At 42.6% G+C, this 25,308-nt stretch overlaps 2 pseudogenes; one reads left to right on the forward strand and one right to left on the reverse strand.

Annotated features, from left to right (window-relative positions):
• Positions 1-18,551: 18,551 nt before the first annotated feature.
• LOC128567703 (cyclin-dependent kinase 16-like) lies at positions 18,552-20,315 on the reverse strand (annotated as a pseudogene).
• Positions 20,316-24,025: 3,710 nt separating this feature from the next.
• Positions 24,026-25,308, forward strand: part of LOC128598677 (serine/threonine-protein kinase RIO2-like) — a 1,755-nt pseudogene continuing 472 nt past the window's right edge.

A 25,308-nucleotide genomic window follows, 5' to 3' on the forward strand; every position in this document is an offset into this window, starting at 1 on the left:
GGAACAGAGGTTTTCTCAAGAGGACCCCAAGGATATACCTGTGAGGTCCTCCCTGTGGTGACTCAGCTGTTATAAATTTGTAGAAACTTAACTTCCTGGGACCTGGAAACAAATGCTTGCTTCACTTCTGTAAAAGCCAGAGCCAGCTTCTCCAGCTTGATTCAAACTGACCAATGAGCAAGGTACCTGTGGGCCAGAACTTTTTGACTGGAGGTAAGAAGGAGAAAACTGAGCCAGTCAGGCAGCGTGGCTATTATGAATTGCTCTGTGCCATTGCTCCGCTGGCTGAAATACAGCTCTTCCTCTTTTAAACACCGTGTTTGGGTGCTCATTCTCTCTACTGGGCTTCCTCTTCCTGCAACAGTGGGTCGCTGTGAGTAACACCATCACCATGTCCTTGTCATTCTTATCCTACTGTTACCTTTGAGAAAAACAAAAGTGCAACAAATTTAGTGCAAAAATCTTCATGTCCTTTCATTTGTGATTCTAGAATCTATCAACGCTTCATTTCATAAAGTACAATGAGAAGAATGTTTATGGACCTGTGTATGTTAAACCAGCCTTGCATCCCTGGATGAAACCTGCTTGATCATGATGTATGACTTTTTTGATGATAAGCTGTAATCTATTGGCTAGGATTTTTAAAAGAATTTTTGCATCTATATTCATTAGTGAAATTGGTCTGAAGTCCTCCTTTTTAGCTGGGTCTTTTCCTGGTTTTGGTGTCAGGGTGATATTTGCTTCATAGAACATATTGGGGAAGATTCCTTCCTCCTCAATTTTTTGGAATAGTTTCTGCAGTATGGGAATAAACATTATTCACCATATCAACAGAAGCAAAAGCAAAGACCATATGATCCTCTCAATAGATGCAGAAAAAGCATTCACCAAATCCAGTATCCTTTTCTAATTAAAACACCGAAGAGTATAGACATAGTGGCACATTTCTGAAACTGATCAAAGCTATCTATGACAACCCCACAGCTAATATTTTACTGAACGGAGTAAAACTTAAGTTCAAAGTTCAAAGTTCTAGCCAATAAATTAGACAAAAGAATTTTGGAAATAAATGGCATCCAAACAGGAGCAGAGGGAGTTAAACTTTCTCTCTTTGCTGTTGATATGATCTTATACTTAGAGAACCCCAAAGACTCACACAAGACTCCTGGAAGTTATCAAAAAATACAGTAATGTCTCAAGATATAAAATCAATGCCCACAAGTCAGTAGCCTTTGTATCTGCCAACAACAGCTAAGATGAGAGTCTAATTAAGGACACAACTCCCTTCACCATAGCTTGAAAGAAAATGAAACACCTAGGAATATACCTAACAAAAGAGGTGAAGGACCTCTACAAGGAAAATTATGAAACCCTAAGAAAGGAAACAGTAGAGGATATTAACAAATGGTAGAACATACCATGCTTATGGCTGAGAAAAATCAACATTGTTAAAATGTCTATACGTCCCAAAGCAATCTACTGATTCAATGCTACCTCTATTAAAATACCAACATCGTACTTTCAAGACTTGGAAAAAAATGATTCTTCATTTTACAAGGAACCAGAAAAAAAAAACCCGTATATCTAAGGCAGTTCTTAGCAATAAAAACAAAGCTGGGGACATCAGCATACAGATTTTAGGCTGTACTACAAGGCCATAATGATCAAGCCAGCATGGTACTGGCACCAAAATAGAGACATAGACATTTGGAAATGAACAGAAAACCAGGAAATGAAACTAACATTTTACAACCACCTAATCTTCGATAAACCAAACAAGAACATAAACCAAGGGAAAGAATCCCTATTCAATAAATGATGCTGGGAGCACTGGATATCCACATGTAAAAGTCTGAAACTGGACCTGCACCTTTCTCCACTCACAAAAATTGATTCAAGATGGATAAAGGACTTAAATTTAAGGCAAGAAATGATAAAAATTCTCAAATAAAGCATAGGAAAAACACTTGAAGATATCGGCCTGGGGAAAGACTTTATGAAGAAGACTGCCATGGCAATTGCAACAACAACAAAAATAAACAAATGGGACTTAATTAAATTGAAAAGCTTCTGTACAGCTAAGGAGACAGCAACCAAAGCAAAGAGACAACCTACACAATGGTAGGGATGTTTGCATATTTTGAATCAGACCAAAGCTTGATAACTAGGATCTACAGAGAACTAAAATGATTCCACATGAAAAAAGCCAACAATCCCATATATCAATGGGCGAGACAGATGAATAGAATCTTCTCTAAAGAAGACAGACAAATGGCTAACAAACATATGAAAAAATGTTCATGGTCCCTAGTTATTAGAGAAATGCAAATCAAAACCACACTGAGACACCATCTAACTCCAGTGAGAATGGCCTACGTCACAAAAATCTCAAAACTGCAGATGCTGGCGTGGATGTGCGGAGAAGGGAACACTTTTACACTCCTGGTGGGACTGCAAACTAATACAACCTTTTTGGAAGGAAGTATGAAGAACCCTCAAAGAACTCAAACTAGACCCCCCATTTGATCCTACAATCCCATTACTGGCATCTACCCAGAAGGAAAAAAATCCTTTTACCATAAGGACACTTGCACTAGACTGTTTATGGCAGCTCAATTTATAATCGCCAAAATGTGGAAACAGCCTAAATGCCCACCAACCCAGGAATGGATTAACAAGCTGTGGTATATATGTATACCATGGAATACTATTCCGCCATTAGAAAATGTGGAGACTTTACACCCTTTGTATTAACCTGGATGGAAATGGAACACATTATTCTTAGTAAAGCATCACAAGAATGGAGAAGCAAGAATCCTATGTACTCATTCTCATATGAGGACTGTTGATGACCTAGTACATGGTGGGGAGTGGGGGAAGGGGAGCACAGAAAGAACAATGGAGTGAGGGGGTTTGGGTCTTGGTGTGTGACACAACTTTTGGGGTGGGACATAATTACATGAGGGACTTTACCTAATGAATGCAATCAGTGTAACCTGGTTCTTTGTACCCTCAATGTATCTCCAACAACAACAAAAAAAATACAATGAGAAGGACTGAGGAAAGCAAATCAAGAACAAAAAGCACATTGATCATTTCAAAGTTGCTCTCCTCATAAAGGTTAAGCAGAGGGGACTTCCTTATCTGTGGCTAAAACTGGCCTGCTTGGAGTTTGGCTATTATCTCTCTCTCTCTCTTCTCCTAACACAGGAAATGGCCTAGAAAAATGACAAAAAGTATTTTCTGTCTCTTTAAGACTTTCACCATTCTTTTGGGGTATTAAAACCTATACTTCTGGCTCATGCCTGTCATTCCAGCACTCTGGGAGGCTGAGGTAAGCAGATTGCTTGTGCTCAGGAGTTCAGAGACCATCCTAACTAAGCAAGAGTGACTCCCCATCTCTAATAAAAATAGAAAAACTAGTGGGGTGTCATGGTGGGCACCTGTGGTCCCAGTTACTGGAGAGGCTGAGGCAGGAGGATCACTTGAGACCAGGATTTTGAGGTTGCTGTGAGCTATGATGCCATAGCACTCTACCTGGGGTCAATGAGTGAATCTGTCTCAATACATACATACATACATACATACATAAATCCTGCATTGTCCATGCCTCAGGCCAGTGGTCAGGAGGGGCAGGTATCTTTTGTTCTTTGTGCCACTGAAGATGGCTCAGCTGAACTGTCTGCATGGAGGCCAGGTGGGCTAAGGTCTAAGGCCTCTCTGGTGGGTGGAGGTCATGGGGTTATAGCTCATGGAGATGGTATTGTTGTTACTGGAAAATTGGTGACTTAAATCTGGCAGACACTTACACCAACAACACAGAGGAAGGAACTGTGGGGTGAACTGCTGGGGTGAATTCAGGTGCCTCAGGGCATAAAATGATGGGTTCCAGGGAAACAGTTCTTTCAAACTATTTTTTTCTTTTTATTTATTTATTTATTTAGACAGAGTCTCACTTTATGACCCTCAGTAAAGTGCCATGGTATCACAGCTCATAGCAACCTCCAACTCTTGGGCTCGAGTGATTCGCTTGCCTCAGCCTCCCACATATGTGGGACTATGGGTGCCTACCAAAATGCCTGGCTTTAACTTTAGACATGTGGTCTGGCTCTGGCTCAGGCTAGTCTCCAACTCATGACATTTTTCTGCAGCTCAGTATCAGCTGCATAGTTATAGTTACAACAAAGGGTACAAACAGTTAATGATTGTAATACTCAAGAAACTAAGGTGCTCTTGTTCCATAGTTTTTTTCCAAGATTATTTTAGCTCAGTGAAAAGTTTCTTCTTATCTTTGGAGGAGGAGTTTTTCTGAAGCTGCCTCCTGCTTTCTCAGCATCATTAAGAAGTATAAGATTGATTTATTTATTTCTCCTTCCTCAGGATGATACAAACTGTTAATTGTATAGTCAAATGACAACAGCCTGGAACTGTAAGCTCTCTATTTGAAAGCTCTGTCATTCTGCTTATGTGGACAATGATAGCATTTAGACAGTGGTCTCCATCCTCCTCAAATGAAGAAACTAATTCCTAAGGTCCTCTTTCCTTCTTCTCAAACCACTTGACTTCTTAATTGTGATGCAATGGCCTAGAGAACAAGGGCTGAACTTTTGGTAATGTCCCGATTTCTCAGAAGGGCAGACAAACAAGTCAGTTTAGGCTGGGGGTGAGGGACTTTAGTTGAGAGACTCCACTGTGGTGTGATCTTCTGGGCCCAGTGCAAGAACTCAGCCCAAGCCCATGGCCTTCTAGCCTGGGTTTAGCCTTTTGGTCTTTCTCAGTCCCCCTGACAGACATTTTATCAGTATATCCACTAAGCAGGCCTGGAAGGCTACTTGAATGTCCATGCCAATTTCTTCAGATGGGAAAACTGAGTCCTGGGGGGTTTGCACTGTGGCCCTCAGGAGGATGAGAAGACCGAAGAACAAGAAGGGAAAAAAGAAAAGAAAAAAAAAAGGAGAAAAAGAAGGGGTTGAGTAAAAGGGAATATTGACAAAAAGAAGAGAGGCACAGAAAGAGGGAGACAGGAGCAGTATAGGTGTACAGTAGGGTACTTTGACCGAACCTTAAAACCCCCCAACCTCAGGGGGTCATGGGTTTGGTAGTTCCTTGAGGTCAGCAGCTCTTTGCTAGACTGGACACAGAAACCCACCTGACCAAGTAGACAGAAAGGACAAAAATGCTACAAATGAAACCATAACAAGCAAACAGAAAATTTTATGGGATAAATTGGGGGAAAAACCAAATAATATGGGTAGAAACACTAGCAAAAATGAAGTTCTAATTGGTAAAAAAGGCAACAATGGAAAATTATATTTAAACTAGAAAAATGAAGAAAGAAAAGAAAGAAAAATGAATGGGCAAAATCTAGAGGGAAAATGTTGAAATTAAAAAAAAAAGAAACATATGTCACACTTTATGGGGGCAGGACATGATTGCAAGAGGGACTTTACCTAGCAATTGCAATCAGTGTAACTGGCTTATTGTACCCTCAATGAATCCCCAACAATAAAAAAAAAAAGAAAAAAAAAAAAAAAAAAAAGAAACATAAACACAGCAGTATATATATCTTGCTGAATATTGTCTGGGCAACAGGTGATCTTCTGGGGTATGAGATGTCAATCACAAAGCTGACATGGCTATATGAGAGGAGACTGGAGGCCTCTGCTGATTCTCTAACCCACAGGGTGGAGAGCATAAATCTCTCCTCAGCCCACTTTAAACTGCTTAACCTTGACTAAACAGAAGCTTTCCCAGGAAAGCACTTGTCACTGGGATTACTCCTGAAGTGGCTGTCCACTTAGCCAGTGTGTCAAATGCGTCTCGCTCTATGCCCCTGAGGGCCAAGGCTGTAAGGCGTTTTAGTGCCCTCCTTTAGGCTGCTCAGTCACTAGATTACTCACCTAAGGTTTCCTGCCCGATCCTTGCTCTGTGAGGGAAGAGCTTGTCAGTGCAGTTCTCCCACAGTGGCTCTGCATGGCCATTAGCTGAACACTATTAGCTCCGTCTGGCTCATCGCTCAGTCTGGAGCCCTAAAACAATGCTAAAGTCCTCTGCAATCTTGCCCAAGTTCTCCCAAGATGGTACAACTGAGTGCCAAGTCCTAAAAAAAGAAAAAAACAATAACAAAAAACAAAACCAGCTCACAGGTAAGGCCTTTCCAGTTTGCAATCTTACTACTGCTTTACTTACAGTTGCTGGGTGGATTAGACCAAATGAACACATGCAATCACTTGCCAGTTCTTCACTGCTTTTGTTCTCCTATTGGGGTCCAGAAGTCTCTCACTGACTCCCTGTGTCTTCAAAGGGGGTGTTTCTGGGCAGATCCTGCCAACCAGAAATGTCTGGAGTCTTCTCGCCTCAGTCTCACCATGCCCAGTTGTAAAGAAGCTATTACTTTGCCGCCATCTTGCTCCTTCCCCTCTTTCCATTCTCTTGAGGAAGAATTGCAGTGCTATAAATTTAGTTCTTAGGACTGCCTTTGGAGTATCACAGAGGTTCTGATAATTTGTGTCTTCATCGTCATTTTTGTTCCAAAAATTTTAATTTCCTTCTTTTTTTTTTTTTTCTGTGGAGACAGAGTCTCACTTTATGGCCCTTGGTAGAGTGCCATGGCCTCACACACTCACAGCAACCTCCAACTCCTGGGCTTAAGCGATTCTCTTGCCTCAGCCTCCGAGCAGCTGGGACTACAGGCGCCCGCCACAACGCCCGGCTATTTTTTGGTTGCAGTTTGGCCGGGGCCAGGTTTGAACCCGCCACCCTCGGCATATGGGGCCGGTGCCCTGCTCACTGAGCCACAGGCGCTACCCTTTAATTTCCTTCTTAATCTCGTCTATAATCCAGCTATTGTTCAGCATAAGGTTATTTAGTTTCCATGTTTTTGTATGAGTATGTAGATTGCTGTTGTTACTGAGTTCAACTTTTATTCTATGATAGTCTGAGAAGATAAAATTAAAATTCTTTTAAATTTGCTGAGGTTAGACTTGTGACCTAAGATGTGATCAATTTTGGAGGATGTTCCATGGGCTGATGAAAAGAATGTGCATTCAATTTTGTTAGAATGAAATGTTCTGTAGATATCTGTTAAGTCCAGTTGTCGAATGGTTAAGTTTAAGTCTAAAATTTCTTTGCTGAGTTTCTTATTGGAGGATCTATTCAACACAGCCAAAGTGTTAAATAGTTAAAATCTCCAACTATTATGGTGCTGGAGGAAATCAAGCTGCTCATGTCTGTTAGAGTCTCTTTTATAAATTGAGGCACATTCTGGTTGCGTGCATAAATGTTAATAATCGAAATCTTATCATGTTGAGTGTTACCCTTAACAAATATGAAGTGACCATTCTTTTAATTATTTATTTATTTATTTATTAAATCATAGCTGTGTACATTAGTATGATCATGGGGCACCATACACTTGGTTCATAGACTGTTTGACTTTTGTTGGTTTAAAGCCTATGGTATCTGTGAATAAAATTGCAACCCCACTTTTTTCTGATTTCACTTTTCCTGAATTATAGATGACCTTCCCTTCACCCTGAGTCTATATTTATCTTTTAAATAGATGTAGTAGGAAGATCACAGTACAGATCTTTTCTATTTTTAAATAGGTAAGATGAGATTCTTCTATGCAGCAGATATCTGGCCTGAGTTTTTGTATCCAGTAAGTCAACTTGTGCCTCTTTAGAGGACAATTTAAACCATTCACATTATTTTAGAATATTGATAAGCCTTGCAGAATTTGGGTACGGAGTTTTTCAAAAGACCAGTGGACATTTTGAATCCTTTCGCCACTGTGGAAGTTGGAATTTGATCAAAAATTTCTGAGTGAGTTTAGATTCGTTCATTTCTTTAAGCCCATCCATATCTTTTCTATATTCTTTTTTTTCAAAGTTTTTTTTTTTTTTTTAATGTTGAGGATTCATTGAGGGAACAGGAAACCAGGTTACATTGATTGCATTTGTTACATAAAGTCCCTCTTACAATCGTGTCTTGCCCCCAAATGGTGTGTCACACACCAAGACCCCACCCCCCTCCCTCCTTCCCTCTCTCTGGTCTTCCTTTGCCCACCCTTCCATTTTCTATATTCTATATATCTCTCAACTGACTTTTGGTTCTGTACTTCCATTTTCTCTTCCAATCTCTTTATTATCTTAATCTTATTTACATTCTCTTTTTGTTGAATCCATGAATTCTTTATAGGAAGAGACTTCTTTATAAATTGCCTCATGGTCCCTTAGAGGAATTGCTCTGATTTGGTTATTTGTGGTGCCTGAGTTTTTCTGTTGATTCTTCCTCATGTGTGCTTTCTTCTTGTTCTATTCTTTGTGCACTTTTCTCCTTCACAATTCTTCCTTTGCTTCAAGTTACCTTGTATCAGAGTTTAGGTGAGGATGAGGCCTCTTGATATAGGGTCAGAAGGCAAAGAAGGGTACAGCAAGCAAAGAGAAGTGAGGGTACAGGAGAAAGAGAAGAAGAGAAAAAGGAAATAAAAAATAAAAGGGGTAAGTGTAGGGGAAAAGCAAAGGGAAGAAAAAGAAAGATAAAAACAAGGGGAGAAGGGAGGCTAATAGAAGAAAATTTAGGAGCAGGTGAGATGGAGGACAGGAAGGGAGGATGAGAGTGATGGAAGAGATGTTGTTGTTCAGCTCTGTCCTATGGCCACTCCTATAGCTTGAGGGTTGTGACAAGCTGAGCTGGGTGGGTTTCTCAAAGATGGGCCCCCCTTACTTTTCTGACCACAGCCAGACTCTTCCTTTGCCAAATGAATAAATAAATAAATAAATAAATAAGAAGACAAGAAGAAAAGCAAACACAAAACCCAAGAAGTAGTAGTTGGATAAGGCAGAAGGTAAGGGGGGGGAAAAAGAAAAAAGTAGAAAAGATCTGTACTGTGATCTTCCTACTACTCTCTTTCTAGGGCCAAGATTAGAAAGTTCTTCTGGCTTCTTTGAGCCAGGCTACTGCTTTGGTCAACCTCCTAGGCCACCACTGTGTCCCACTTGTCCTCAGCAATGAAAGGGTGAAAAGAGAAAGAAGAAAGATAAAAGAGGAGACTATATATATGCATAGATCAAGGAAAATTAAATGTACTTTTGTACATTTAATGTGGTCAACCTCCTAGGCCACCACTGTTTCCCACTTGTCCTCAGCAATGAAAGGGTGAAAAGAGAAAGAAGAAAGAAAAAAGAGGAGACTATAGTCTATATATATATGTATGCATAGACTATATATATATATATATATGCATAGATCAAGGAAAATTAAATGTACTTTTGGATCAAATTAAGGGGAGGGAGGGAGGAGGCATAAGGAAAGAAAACAGGCAACAAACCAAGAAAAAGAGAAAGGCAATACTAGAAATGGGGTGGGGGTTCATATCTTGGCTGATGCTGAAGTACTTTATGTGGGAGAGATGGAGTGAGTAGAAGGGACTCTATCAACTGAGAGAATGCCATGGGGAGTACTAGGGTGAGGGAGTAGTTCAAGCTAAAATTCTGCAACCAAAGCCAGAAAAAAAGAAAAAATTAAAAGAATATTGATGTCCTTGCTCTTGTTGAATGTAACAAATGGGATCTAGGAGAAAAATCCAAACTTAAAAAGCAACACGCATTGAAAGAAAATATTAGAAAAGAAAAACAAAGTAAAATTTTTAAAAAGCTAAGATAACCTGATATAAGCACTCTCAGCAACCAATTGAGGAAGCTAAATTACAGACAAAAGAGAAGAAAAAAAAAAAGAGAAAAGAAAAAAGCAACAGCAACCAAAACAAAAAAAAATTATATACAAGACATAGGGATTAGATTTCTATAGTATATTTATGCTGTAATATACTTCCTGGACAACAAGTGGTGCTGTGAATTTGGGGGACAAACAACACAGGTATTAGCCTCTGTCTGGTTCTGGGCTTAGAGCAGTATGCCAGCTTACTTGCTCCTGGTGGTTGCCCGTCCACCTCAGCACTTAGCTCCCACAGACCTGGGATTCCACAGTTCTCAACAGTTCCTCAGCAGCAGCCCTCTACAATCCTCTACATGGGGAGCAGGGGTCCCTGTGCCTGTCCCGAGTGAAGGATCACTCCCACAGGCAGGATGCTGTCCACCTTGCCCTATGTCCCCAGCAAGAAGTGTGCCAGCACCATGGCACAGTGTTTCCAACAATGGTATGACCCTGATAGGAAACTTTCTCCCCTTACGAATGTCTCCTCCACTGCCAAACCACAGCGAGGCTGCACCAGACAGGACCCCAAACTGGTCCCCAAATTCAGCTCGGGAGTATCTACTTCTTCATTCCTTTCAGAATTCCTGAACCTGAGAAGGGCACATATTCACTTCCCGATGGGCGCCCAGCAACATGTCAGCTCACACTCGCTTCTGTGGCTCTCCTTTATCTGGGAACCCCTCCCCTGTGTATGACCCATGGGTTGCCACCCTCCAGCCAGCAATCCAATCTGGCCACCATAGCCCCAGGCGTCTTCCCTCCCAGAGGCACTGCAGCATGGGGGAACCTGCCAAAACTTGCCCAGATGTGATAGTTCTCCACACCTCTGGCCAAATCCTGCTGTCTGCTTCCATGCTGCACACTCCCAGCCACCACTGTACTCAATATGCCACACTGGGACTGATCTAGCTCTCTCCTTTTGCCCCTTTGCTCTATGACGGCTCCACTAAAGGTCCTTCCCACCCGCCATCATGCACAGCCACCCATGAAAGGCATTTGTAACACATTAACTACTATGTGACTTGCATTTAGCATATGCTAGTTATGAGCCTGGGGCCTTGTGAAGCATATATAACTCACACATTTCTTGATCTGATAACACATCAAGGTCCCAAGGAATTTTTTTTCCTTGTGTGGCAGTCAGTGTGTTCAAATGATATTTTCCTACTGTGAACATTTCCCTTGAGAGGAAACCAGAGAATGATTCCCTGACACTCTGTAATAAAATTATTTTTGTACTGCTTCCCCTTTTATTTTTCCCAGGTACAGAATGTGTTTGAATTTAAATTCTGTTGTGTGAATGATTCTTGCATGGGCGATGCCACAGAGATGAAGCCTGGGATTAAATGTGGGAGAATAAGGAAGGCTGAAAGCTCGCTCAGGCAAATAGCAATTTTATTTCTTCCACCAAGGCTTATATAGGCACATAACTTAATCAATAAACATGTGGCTTAAAACTTGGCCCCAGACCTCTTACTGCCTGGCACCTAGTGGCCTACAGATTAACTGGATTAACTGATAACCACTTCACTAATATTACCTCAAACTATTCTTATGTGCTAAGGTTTAACCGTATTAACCGGTTACCACTTCACTAACATTATCTAAAGTTATTTTTGTGCTAAATAATCAAAAACAAAACCACAAAGCAAGGTTCTGGGGAAATAAGATGTTTGAATGCTGGACCTTTAATGGACCATCTGGAGGCAGTCAATCACCTTTAGGGAGTATTCTCAAAACAGCTGAGCTATACAGGTATCTGCCTACAGGCCTGCCCCCACGAAGCTCGGCCCTAAATCACTACTTCTACATGCTTAGGCCCTAAGCCTAATGTGTAGTTCTAGCCAGGTTCTTTCCCTCCCACTCACAAAAGACTTCAAACTTGCCTTCACAAAAAGGAACCATCGAAAGGTTTACTTATAGGATTTTTGTCTATAATTCCCTTTTGGAAACTTTGAAGTGTGATGTGTTTTCAGCCACCTTCCTGTATTTTCATAACTGTCTGCTCTGTATTTCATAACTGTCTAGAATTAACCAGGATGCCTACAGCAGCCATCTAGCAGACATGTCCCTGAGTCATCTGCTAGAGAACAGCCTGAGATTGTAGGGGTGATGTCTCTCTTGAGAGTAGCTACATGCCCTGGGGTGGAGAGTAGTCCTCTGGTATCCCTTCACCTAAAAAACCTAACCTCTTTGCTTGTTAAGATGTTCATTCCTTCCCTTATTTGGATGCTAGTATTGAGGGGGAAAGGCAGAAATGAGTCTTGCCCTATGGAATTCCTCACACTTGTAAAGGAAAAAAAAATACTTTCTAAAAGGACAAGGAAAACCCACCTAGCAAGGTGGTGTAAAAACATACAATGCAAAAATGCACTTTAGGCACAGTGCAGTGTCTCCTGGGAGGGTAGTCACCCAGCACTTCACTGAGCAGAATAGGGGTGGGAGAATGTTCCCAACGTTAGGATGCCCTTATTGACATTGGAGTCAGACGTGTCTGTATTCCAACCAGTCCTGCCCCTCCCTGGGTTTGCCACCTTAAAAATTTTTGTTTTCTTATTTGAGGCTCTGTCTTCCATTAAATATGAAAGCAGGCCTCATCATAATGTATGATAAGAGCAAACCTTCAGAATATTATGTTAACTGAAATATGCTGGCAGCAAAATGATGCATATTACATTAATTTCACTTACATAAGCTATCTTAAGTAGTCAAACTCATAGAAAGAGAAAATAGAATGGTGTTTGTCAAGGGTGTTACTCAAGGGTTGAAGGGTTGAAGAGAGGGTAAAAGGAGTTTTTACTTAGGGGGTATTGTGTGGTAGATCTGAATTATTTCAAAGTTCTAGAGATCTGTATAACAGTAAGTAACAAATATACTTAACACTACTGAAATGTAAACTTAAAAAGATTTTTAAGGTCAGGTGTGTTGGCTCACTCCTATAATCCTAGCACTCTGGGAGGCTGAGGTGGGTGGATAGCCTGAGCTCACAGGTTTGAGACCAGTCTGAGTCAGAGCGAGACCTCATCTCTAAAAATAGCTGGTCATTGTGGTGTTTGCCTGTAGTCCCAGCTACTTGGGAGGATGAGGCAAGAAAACTGTTTGAGCCCAAGAGTTTGAGGTTGCTGTGAACTATGATACCATAGCACTCTACTGAGCCAAGTCTCACTCTACTGAGACTCTGTCTCAAAAAAAAAAGGTATTTTTTTATAAGATAAAAGTTCATTTTAATAAAGAAAAAATTCAACATTGAAAAAAAGTATTTTTAGGAAGACTTTTGGGTGTGTTTTGTTGTGAGACAGAGTCTTACTCTGTTGGGTAGATTGCCACGGCATCATAATTGCTCACAGCAGCCTCAAACTCTTGGGGACAAGAGATCCTCTTTGGAAGCGGGGATTAGTGTGCTCCCACTAAATGGGCACAATGTAATGGTAGAAGGCATGACTCCTCAGTGTGGGACACAATCACAATAAGAACTCTCTTGTGAGTCCTTATTGCAAATGCAAACATTGTAACCTAATTGTACCTCACATTGATCCGAAATTAAAAAAAAAAAAAAAGAAAGAAATCCTGTTGCCTGTCTTCTGAGTAGCTGGGACTCTAGGCATGAACCACCACAGCTGGCTAGGGTCTCTCTCTCCCTGTTGCTCAGGCTGGTCTTGAACTCCTGAGCTCAAGCAATCCATCCACCTCAGCCTCCCAGAGTGCTAGGTAGGATTCCAGGTGTGAATCATCCAGCATGATAATGCCTTTTGTTATGTGTTCTTTTAATAATACAATTTTAAACAGATAACAAAAAGAGACAGTCAATAAATCTTTCCAAAAATTACCTTCAAATAACAAGTGTTTCTCTCACACACATAAAAATATAGATCCATCATTGAGCACATGGTAAAATTAAGACTATTTTTATGATCCTTCAACTAGATAAGATAAAACAAACATTAAAAACTAGGGAAGAGCTGGGGCTCAGTGGCTCATGCCTGTAATCCCAGTAGTCTAGGAGGCCTAGGCAGGTGGATTGCCTGAGCTCACAGGTTCAAGACCAGCCTGAGCAAGTGCAGGACCCTGTCTCTAAAACATAGCTGGACATTGTAACGGGTGCCTGTAGTCCCAGCAACTAGGGTGGCTGAGACAAGACAATAGCCTGAGCCCAAGTCTTTGAAGTTGCTGTGAGCTATAAGTACACAACACTCTACCAAAGGCGACAAGGTGAGACGCTGCCTCAGAAAAGAAAAAAAAAAAAAAAACTAAACAAGAAAATAAATATATAAGATAATCATAAAGAAAGTCTGTTAGGAAAAACACATACATATATTATTTGTGATATACATATGCCTAATATTTTGATTGAACCTTACATTGACTTAAAGGGTATATATAGAGTTACACACTCTTATCTAAGAATTTAAGACATAGATAAACCAAACACACAATAAACTGATGTTAAGGTAACTGGCCTAACAAGAAACACAGTAATAAGATGTTATAAAACAAGAATATTAGAAACTTTAGCTTATGAAATTCTGTATGGAAATTAATATGACATTAAAAAAGAATGTTTTTCTAGATAACTAGAAGGTTCAACTGTGACCTATGATCCCTATGTATCTATAGAGAGCAGATATTTTCAATCACTGGCACATGGTGTATGAAAATACGATTTCACAGAAAATACACTATAATCAATAATAAATAACCTCAGGTAAGAATTTTCTTTTCTTTGCAGTTTTTGGCCGGGGCTGGGTTTGAACCCACCACCTCTAGCATAAGGGGTTGGCACCCTACCCTTTTGAGCCACCCCCAGGTGCCGCCCTCAGGTAAGAATATTTTAATGCATAGCACTTAAAAGGCTATGAAAATAATAGGTTTTGCCTGGACGCTGTGGCTCATGCCTGTAATCTCAGCACTCTGGGAGGATGAGGTGAGTGGACTGACTGACCTCAGGAGTTCAAGATCAGCCAGAGACAAAGTGACACCCCCTCTCTACAAATGGCCAGGCATTGTGGAGGGTACCTGTAGTCCCAGCTACTTGGGAGGCTGAGGCAAGAAAATCAGTTGAGCCCAAGAGTTTTACATTGCTGTGAGCTATGACACTACTGCACCCTACTGTGAGTGACAAAGGGAGACTGTCTCAAAAAAAAAAAAAAAAGAAAAAAAGAAAAACCACAAAGTAGCTGGGACTACAGGCATGTATCCATTGAGACTTTTCACTCTCCAGAAGATGCGCTGGTGAACATATGGCCCTTCTCACTCCCACTAAATTACTCAGTGAACACCCAGATATTTACATACACTTGGAAAGAGAAATATTTCCTTGAATTCACAGAGCTTGAGCTAGAACTAAGGACACAGTAATACATGTAAATATGATGAAAGTGCGGTTTGGTAAGTATATTCTTAACTATGACATTTTATAATTAAATATCTGCAACTACTGTATTTTATGTAATCCTGAACAATATGGCCTTCTTGATTCTAGAAATATTTGATGATGCAGGAACAGTAGAAATGTCCAGGGATGTCTTTCAAATCAAGAATGGAACCTCTGCTTGTTGTCAACAGGTCAGTTTTATATATTTTTCATTTCAAATCCTCACTGTGGACTCTATATGGGGGTAAACTGTGTCTCTCCTATGACTTATTTTAAGAAACAGAGAATAGAATGTGGGGGATTGGGTTTAGTTTTTCAGATAAACTACTTCAACTTCGATGACACTTTTGCACACGCGAAAGCCCACTTGCCTGCAGAGCAGCAGTTGGACCTCACAGTGTGGATTGTGCCTTCACTGGGAAAGTTCTGTGATGCCCATCGCCGTGGTGACGTGAGAGTATATATCTTGGCCCCTCCTGCTGCCACTTGCCATTCAACATGGGAAACCTGAAAAGCCGATTCAAAGGTATGTTCATACTGACCTGTGGGACGCTCTGCTCCTTCACAGTGACTAGAGTATTTCTCACAATATTTTACTTACAAAATTATCCTCTGCATTTTCCCATGGGTGGTTATAGTGTGTTTTTGGTTTTGTTTGATTCCTCAATTTATATTTGATACTCCTGTCAAGTAGGTTGCCCTAAAGTTTATCTCCTCCTTTCAAAAACAGATTCTTTTTTCTTATAACCTGTGATCCTCAAACATTGCTCAATTAGATGTCCCCTAAATTGGAAAATATGGAAACATCTATTTCCATGTCATTTTAACTTAACTGAGTACCTGCTAAAACCATTCATTTTACAAATTTGGAGGAAATCCAGAAGGCAGGAGATGACTTTGTGGGTTTTCACATGTTAAACTCTGTTTCACAGGTCTTTTCTTTTTCCTGAAATGTGTGCTGAGTTCAGTCAACTTTTGGCATATCATTTCTGTTCATATGTAAATTTAAAAAAACAACAAATCTCAGTGTGTGCTCCCCGGTGTCACTATATAAAACAAAACACACATTGACTTTAATTCTATAGAGGCTGGTCAGATAAGTAGACAAGGAGGCGACTAGTTTATCTCAATAAACTACCAAAGCACCAGCCCAGATGGCTACTCTTCCAGTGAATTCTCCCTACCTGCTTACTCGGGTTTAATGAGTGGTAGGAAAGGTTATTGTTTGTGAAAACATTATGAGGCAGCTTTTCACAATGTTCTACAGTCTGAGCACACTTGGGGGACAAGCAGACACTGGTCATTCAGTGTGGTCACCTGAGGGGCAGCTCACAGCATGACAGTACTGGGGGAGAAAGGCCACAGATGTGATGCCAAGACCCTCAGAGGATTTCCTTCAGAGGAAACAGGGCCACATTAGGGACGGAAGATGTGTATGGTAGAGGAGAGAGGACGTGTCGTGATCAGAGCATGGCACCTCCTTATCCAGGCATGTCCTCCGGGGCATCAACTTGGATTCCCGTTGAACAACGGGTAGGAATGTTGGAGAAAGAGTCAGGGGAGCTCTTGAATCAGGAGTCCAGGATATGGTGGAGAGGTCCCAGTCATCAGAGGTCTGTGCCTCCCATGGAACCATGTACCCTTCCCATGCCAGATCCATCACTCATTCATGATGTGATGCTAAAAGCCACTTAGCTTCCCTCAATGTCACAACCACTCAGTAGAGAACAGGAGGTACAGCACCTGCTCTGCCCACCCACGGTCTGATGTGGGGATCACAGGTCATAATGCCAGACATTCCCTGACAGCTGCAGAGCATCATACCCACAGAAGGGATGAGAAATCACCCTCCACCCCCACTGCCCTGCAGTGGTGCGAGCACACTACCTGGTGTCCGGTTTGTTCCCCCTGCCATTTAGGAAACACGGAAGACGACTAATGGACCAGTCCTCTTCCTCACGATTCACCTGGCTTGAGTCATTTCAGTCTCCTCATGTTGTAACAACAAATAAGCCTATTACCATTGTCATATGACAGTGCAGAGAACTGAGGCCAGAGGGACCTCATGACCTTCTCAGGTGTAGGTGCCTGTCAATGGGCTCGGACCCCGTCCCTAATTCTGCACCACCAGCACCCTGCTCTCCGTCTCTCTGCTGTGCTGCCTTTCTGTGTGGTCTCATCTCCATGAAGGCTTGGCCCACACAGGCTCCCTGAACTCCATGATCTCCCTGAAACCCAGCTTTCAACAGATGGCTCTGCTTGGAACTCAGTAAACAATGGGATCAGATGTTCAAACTCAGAATCCAATTTTACTAGTTCTCTCTGGACTTCTGTCAGGAAGATGCTTACAGTCGTCCCTATTGGGAAGGCACTAACCATGTTCTTTGCTGACAGCACTGACCCCCACGCCACCCCCAAGAGCAGAGCATTGTACTGCATCAGTTTTGGTCACCTGAAAAACTTACTGTGACCATGAAGGTTATTTAGAATAGTGACTGGGTATTACTTGGTGTCCCAGATGTAAGACAAACCTATGAAGAGTGTAAGCTGTGTTTTTAATGCAGCAATATTTTAATTTTCCAAGTCATAAGTGCTGCTGCAACCACAGAATTCAATATACATTTTCAAGTCAAGATTGGTTCACATTTGATGGCAGACAATAATTTAAGCTCGTGTCTAGATACTACCTGGTTATTGACCATTGGCATAAAAACATCTCACTGGACCATGCTTGGTGGGTGAGGCCTGTCATTCTTGCCCTTTGGGAGGCTGAGGCAGGAGGATCACTGGAGCACAGGACTTTGAGGTTGCAGTGAGCTCTGATGACACCACCCACACTCTAGCTTTCAATCCAGGGAGGCAGAGTGAGACCCTGTCCTGCCCCGACCCCTGAAAATATCTGCCTGAAAGAATGGTGCTAAATGATGATTTTTAATAAAGGCATCATCTCATCTAGAAGAGTTTGGGGTTGACATAGAAATGGATCCATGTTCCCCTATCAATCTTTCCTCTCTCCCCCATGTCCTATTTGCAACGATCAATAACATCTTCACTTACTGGGATACATTTGTTACAATTAATCTAAAACTTGACATCTGATTCTCTAAAGTCAATCATTTCCATTCAGGTTCACTCTTTCCACTGGGCATTTCTGTCAGTTGTGACACCTTCAAAGCCATGCTGCCCATTGTGTCCTCACGCGGTGCCCTCTCCTTGCCCTGAAAGGCCCCTTACCTTAGCACTTTATCACATTTGTTAATCCACAAACCCTGGCAACTATTGAGATTTGCACTGTTTTTATATTTTCACGTTTCCAGAATGTCATGTAGGTGGAATGATAAATAATGGAGTTGTTTTATTTATTTTATTTGTTTTTGAAGAAGTGATGAGAGCTTTGTTAGCACCCAGTAGACAGGCCAATGGGTGGATTGACAGGCCAATGGTCGGGTGTTCAGGTGGGCAGCAGGGGACAAGTGGGCAGGTGAACATGGCTCAGACAGGTAGGCAGGCAGCAAGCAGGGAGGATGCATTTAGGGGCTGCCCTGTGAGGCGTGTGGCATCCATCCAGCTGCTGCCTGCTGGGGCCTTGGTCTGTGGCTTAGAACTCAGAACTCGTGTCTACCACATGGAAAGCTGGCCTGCTTGAGTCAGGCATTGATGAAGACCAAAGGCTGGCCTCCTCTTGTAGCTGAATCTCCTTTAGTGCAAATATGGAAGTAGGGTCAGGAAGTTTGTGGATTCGCTCCCCCAGACTGAAGAAGAATGGATGTTTCATGGCATCCTCTGAAGAGATCCGATTTTGACCCTCAAACTGTAGCAGCTTAGGGAGGAGGTCAGCCCCGTCGCTATCAAGTCGGGGTGCACGGCTCAAAAGGGCCTTGGCTTGGTACTTCGGATAGTTGTACGTCTTAAACTCCTCATTGGACAGGATGCCTGGCCACGTGTCCTCAGTTGGGGTTCCTAAGATGCTGAAGATGAAGTGCAGCTGTTCTTGCACTGCGGAGCACGTGAAGAGGGGTCAGCCATCTCATAGAAGATGCAGCCCACACCCCACATGTCAATCTGAGTGGAGTAGTCTGTGGACCCAAGCAGGATGTCAGGTGGCCGGTACCACAGTGTCACCACTTCATTAGAGTATGTCTTTGTTGGGATTGACTTGGCCGGGGCCAGGCCAAAGTCAGCTAGCTTGAGCTCTCCCCTCTGGTTGTTAAGCAGGTTCTGGAGCTTGAGGTCTCAGTGTAGCACCTTCTGCCGGTGGCAGTAGGCCAGGCCATGGAGCAGCTGGAACAGGAACAGTTTCACGTTGTACATGTTTTTTACATTCCCACAGTCATCCAGGTACTGCTTCAGGTCCTTGTCCAGGTACTCAAAGACAAGGGTGAGGGATTTCTCCGCGTGGATAATGTCATGTAGCAGTAACAATGTTGGCATGTTTGAGGTCCTTGAGCAGAGACACTTCCCGGATGGCGGTGCAGGGTGTCCCCTCTTTGTGTTCCAGTCTGATCTCCTTGAGTGCTACAAGGTTGTCTGTAAGCTTGCTTTTGCCTTTGTATACCGTGGCATAGGTACCCTCGCCCAGTTTGTCCAGCTTGATGTAGGTCTCTAGTTTTCCAAAGTCAATCTCGGACAGGCTGACACGATGGAGGCGGCGGCTGAGGGGCTTGTCAAAAATGGAACTATTTAGAGTCAGCTTCTCAAGGTAACCCTCAGGCAGCCAGATGTCAGCTGGTAGTGACAGGTGCTTGTTAATGTCCTCAGTGGAGATCTTGTGTGGGGGATGGTTGCGCATGCGCACCCTCACTGGAGACTGCACCTCATCCTAGGATGTGGCCAAAACCTGGTCACACTCCCCATCAGACCCCATCTTCAAGGACTACTGGGACCGGCGCCTGCCGCAAACAGGAGGAGAAGGAGGTCGCCTGGCCTCAGGCTGGACCACCGCCCCAGGCACGGCCGCGCAGGCCCCGCGGCTCCGAGGCTGCTAGCGGGCCCCTGCCGGTCGCCATGGATTGGATGAAGAAGATCAAACGACAGCTGTCCATGACACTCCAAGGTGGCTGAGGCATAGATAAGACCAGTGGTGCCTCTGAGCAGATAGGCCTGGATGAGAGTGGCTGTGGTGGTGGCAGTGACCCTGGAGAGGTCCCCACACGTGTCCCCCTGGGGAACCTTGGTGTATATGCGGCCCACTCAGCTCTGCACCAGAGATTGTGCACAAGGACTTGAAAATGGAGTTGTTTTAGATTAACATTTCACTCATGCATATATATTGAATGTTCCTTCATCTCTCTGTGATGTCTTGTGTAGATCTAACATTTCATCTGGCTTTTTATCTCCTTTGTTTCAGCAAAGCAATGTTTCTCCCGCTCCTGCTGCCCTTCAGTCGTCCCACGTGTCCCACCCATCCCTCTCTATCCCCAGCCTGTTCCCCTGACCCCACTCATGCCACCTCCTCGCCTCTGGTGCCCCCTGGACCTATTTAGGTCATCAACCCCTTCTCGAACACTGTCCTTGCCTGCCCCTGCCACTTCATGTCCCCTTTCTCGCCCCCGGTCCCTGCCCACCCTCACTGTTGCACAGTCCCTCCCCAGCCCCCTGTTTTTGCCTGGTCACCTCCGTCCACAATCCCCTCCCAGCCCCCTGTTCCTGCCTGGTCACCCCCCTCTACAGCCCCCTCCCAGCCCCCTGTTCCTGCCTGGTCACCCCCCTCCACAGCCCCCTCCCAGCCCCCTGTTCCTGCCTGGTCACCTCCCTCCACAACCCCCTCCCAGCCCCCTGTTCCTGCCTGGTCACCTCCCTCCACAACCCCCTCCCAGCCCCCTGTTCCTGCCTGGTCACCTCCCTCCACAACCCCCTCCCAGCCCCCTGTTCCTGCCTGGTCACCTCCCTCCACAACCCCCTCCCAGCCCCCTGTTCCTGCCTGGTCACCCCCCTCCACAGCCTCCTCCCAGCCCCCTGTTCTTGGCAGGCCATGCCCCACCACAGCCCTCTCCAAGTCCCGAGCCCCTGCCCACCTGCAATTGTCTTCTGTCTCTCTTCTGCTGGAGATCCAACAGAATTGCCCCAGAGCGACCAGCCAGGCAACCCTCACCACCTGCACACTGCCCACTTCGCAGGCTGCGTTGGTGGCGGTAGCCCCATTACAAGTCCAGGAAGAACCAGGATGTGGGGCCACCAGTCATTGCCTGGAATGGACTGGCCATGGACTGGAAGCACAGGCAAGGACTTTACTGGCAGCATGCCTTTTTCTCAGTTGAAGTGAAAGATGCCCCTAAACAAAATGGGTCTTTTTCCCTGGGACCCAACATCATGGGTTTCTGTGGCCTCTGATGCTGCTGTTGACCTAACCCAGGTCAACTTCCCCATGAACTTGTGCCTCCTCCTCTGAGGTATTCTTTCTCCTTGGAAGGTGGACTGCAGGCTAGCATCACTACATTGTTTATGTTATAACCTTGTCAATGGCCACCACATCCAGCCATTGATAAGGTTATAACATAAATTTTGAGGAGACAGAAACAGTGTGACTATAGGAGATGTAATGGTAAAGACTCACCTTCACATTATTTGTTCTCCAGGAATTTGTTTTGGTGAAATTGACTTTTGCTCAGCGGTAAAATTCTATGGAGTCATTTCCATTCTCATTAGCATTTTCTGCGCTGCATATGGAAGAGGGAACGCAGAGCAGTAAAGCAGCGCTGTTGAAAGAGTAAGGACAAGAACTCTAGGAGCAGACATGGTGGGTGCATCTTACAAACGTGATAGTGGAGGTGTTGGTGTTTTATGCACATCAGTTCTCACTTACCATTGATAGGTCCTTGGAAACTGCAACTTTAAGCGAAATGACCTTCTTTATTCCATAAAAATTTAGCACTTTTTTCAATTCACCTATGGTAAAATTGCTTTCCTTAATAAGTACATCATTTTGCTTGAAGTCACAGTTGCTTTGAACGTATCAATGACATTAAATGAAGACTTACTACATGGGCGTATATATGCATATAAGAATTTAATATATATGCATACACATTATATTTGTTATTTGGCTTAAATAGTGCTGATGCAGTGTATATGTGTGTGTGTGTGTGTGCATACCTGCATACACTGAGTATATACACTGAGACATTATATCGGGTGTCCATAAAGTTTTGCTGTAATTGCGCACAAAATTTATAGATACCCTGTATACTGAAGCATCATATGAATAAATACCTATATAATGAGAAAACTGTATATTTTTAAAACAATGTTATTGAATATTTATTTAAACAAGTGAAATAAACATCTGTGATAATAAAGATTTTAAATTTGAAATAGAAAAATAAAAATTAATACATTAAGGTAATTCTATTTGATGACTATTTTCACATGTGGGTAATAATTTTAAAATGACACATTTTGTGTCAAAATATACATACCATTTACGGTTTCTATTTCCATTGTAATGTATGGAAAAGAATTCAAACTTGAATCCCTTAAAGCCATATTTTTTATATTCTTTTTTATTTTATAATTGAAAACAGCTGGTTTTAAATTTCATAAGTTCCTAACCCCAAATAATACTTAAAAAATAATTTTTCTATTTCATGCAATCACACACTGGATATTTATAGAAATATAAAAATTCTTTTATTGGAACTGAAAATTCCATTAATGAAATCAAATACATTGTTCAAGTAGGATAAAAATGTACATACCACATCCAGCCTTCCCTGTGCAGCTGTATTTTTAATCATTTCTATCACATAGGAAGAGTTAATCATGGGGAGAAAAAAGCCTTATAGTGGTGATAATTTTGACTATAAAAGAACACTGATAATGTCTGTTGATGTTTGCAGATATACAACTATTTCACCTTTAGTACAACAATGAACTTATTTTTCATTTATGCTACCATCTAAAACTGCATATTTTTACAAACTGGTATTGGAATCTCAGCCAACACCTTTCTCCTCCTCTTCGGCATCTTCATACTTCCTCTGATCACAGGGTGAAACCCACGGACCTGACCATCTGACACTTGGCCTTTCTTCATGTGTGAAGTTCTTCACCATGCTATTATTGGGGTCTCCAGAACTCTTTGGGTCATTGAACTTTCAGAATGACCTTAAATGTGAGGCATTTTTCTACTTGAGCAGAGGGATCAAGGATCTCTCCATATGCACCACCAGCCTCCTGAGCATGCTTCAGGCCATCACTGTCAGCCCCAGCACCTCCTGGTTGGCCAGATTTAAACGTAAATCCACAGATTACATCATCCATGTTTTATTCTTTTTGTGGTCCTGCACCTTGTCTTTTAATCATAGCATGATCTTCTACACCGTAGCTACTTATAATTTGACCAGACAAATATACTGAAGATAAACACTTCTCACTTTCCCCCATGAATCCCATCATCAGGGGACTTCTTTTTGCTCTGTCATTATCCAGGTGTGTCTCCTCTGTAGGAATCATGCCTCTCTCAAGTGCTTATGTAGTGATCCTCCTGCTCAGGGAGCAGAGACAATCCCAGCACCTTCACAGCGCCAGATTCTCCTCTAAAGCCTCCCCAGAGAAGAGGGCCACTCAGACCATCCTGTTGCTAGTGAGTTGCTTTGTGGTCATGTAGTGGGTAAATTTTATTATTTAATTCTCCTCAACCTTGTTTTGGGCATATGGCTCAGTCATCCAGAATGTCCAGAAGATGCTACATTTGGTCCTTTGTTGCTACTCAGTTCAAACAAAAGAATAATGTTCTCCAAAATATACAAAATAAGTGGCATAAAATAAAATTAATTTTCTGAAGAGTAGGTTTTTCTCTCCTCAGTTACCTTTTCACGTAGAAGATAATTTGTTTGATTTAATTACCATGTATAAAAATTATACTCTTATTATATATCAGTTATTTAAGAACTGATGCTGCTTAAAAGCTTCATGATTGGACTCCCAGCCACTGCCTCCATGGGGAAGGTGAATGTGGCCAAGTTGCGCTACCTGAGCCAAGATGGCTTCAGGGTTTTGACCAGGGTTGAGATGGCCATGAAGAACCATGAGATAGTTCCCTGCAGTTTGATCACCTCTATAGCTGGCTGTAATAAAGTTTTAAGAGAATTAGTGAAACATAAACTCATAGCTTGGGAGCGTACCAAGACTGTCCAGGGCTATTGATTGACAAATGCAGGCTATGATTATGGCTTTGAAAACACTTTGTTCCAGACAAGTAGTTGAGTCTGTTGGAAACCAGATGGGTGTTGGCAAAGAATCAGATATTTACATTGTTGCAAATGAAGAAGGACAGCAATTTGCATTAAAGGTTCACAGACTAGAAAGAACCTCCTTTTGAAATCTGAAAAACAAGCATGATTACCCATAAACACAGGCATGATGTGTCTTAGCTTTATTTATCTCCTCTCTCTGCAGTGAAGGAATTTGCCTATATGAAGGTGTTATATGAGAGGAATTTCCAGTTCCAAAGCTAGTTGATTACAATCACCAGGCAGTGGTCATGGAGATCATAAATGGTTATCCTCTATGTCAGATACACCATGTTGAAGATCCTGCCTCAGTATATGATGAAGCTATGGAACTAATTGTACAACTTGGGAATCATGGGCTGATTCATGGAGATTTCAATGAATTCAATCTCATTTTGGATGGAAATGATTGTATCACCATGGATCGATTTCCCACAGATGATCTCAACTTCTCATCCCAGTGCTAAAGGGTATTTCGACAGAGATGTGAAGTACATCAGAGATTTCTTCATGAAGTGTTTTGGCTATGAAAGTGAGCTTTATCCAACCTTTAGTGATAGTAGGACGGAAGGCTCTCTTGATGTGGAGGTTTCCTCCAGCAGCTACGCAAAGGAGCTGCAGGCTGGTGACCACCTGCTGCAGCCAGTGGACTCAGATGAGAGGGACACTGAGACAGAAGAGGGACCTCAGTTTTCATTTTCTGATGGAAAAGTGTCAGAAAAATCAGAGGTTTGTAGTTCCAAAGATGAAAGAGAACAGAACTGTGTGGACCAGTCGGGTGGCTACAGATCATTTGAAGACCTGGAACAGATCAGGGAGGACAGTTCATCAGAGCAGAGTGCTGGTGCACACCACTTTGAAATGACTGACTTCAGCCAGGTTTAGAAGAAATGAAAGGGCAGGTTGTTGACAAAAATTCCATACCTGAATTTTCTGAGGAGAAAAACAGAAATGAAAATTACCTGAGACAAGGTGGTCAGACACATCAAG

The sequence above is a fragment of the Nycticebus coucang genome, chromosome 2 (assembly GCF_027406575.1).
Source record: "Nycticebus coucang isolate mNycCou1 chromosome 2, mNycCou1.pri, whole genome shotgun sequence".
In the NCBI taxonomy this organism is placed as follows: Eukaryota; Metazoa; Chordata; class Mammalia; order Primates; family Lorisidae; genus Nycticebus; species Nycticebus coucang.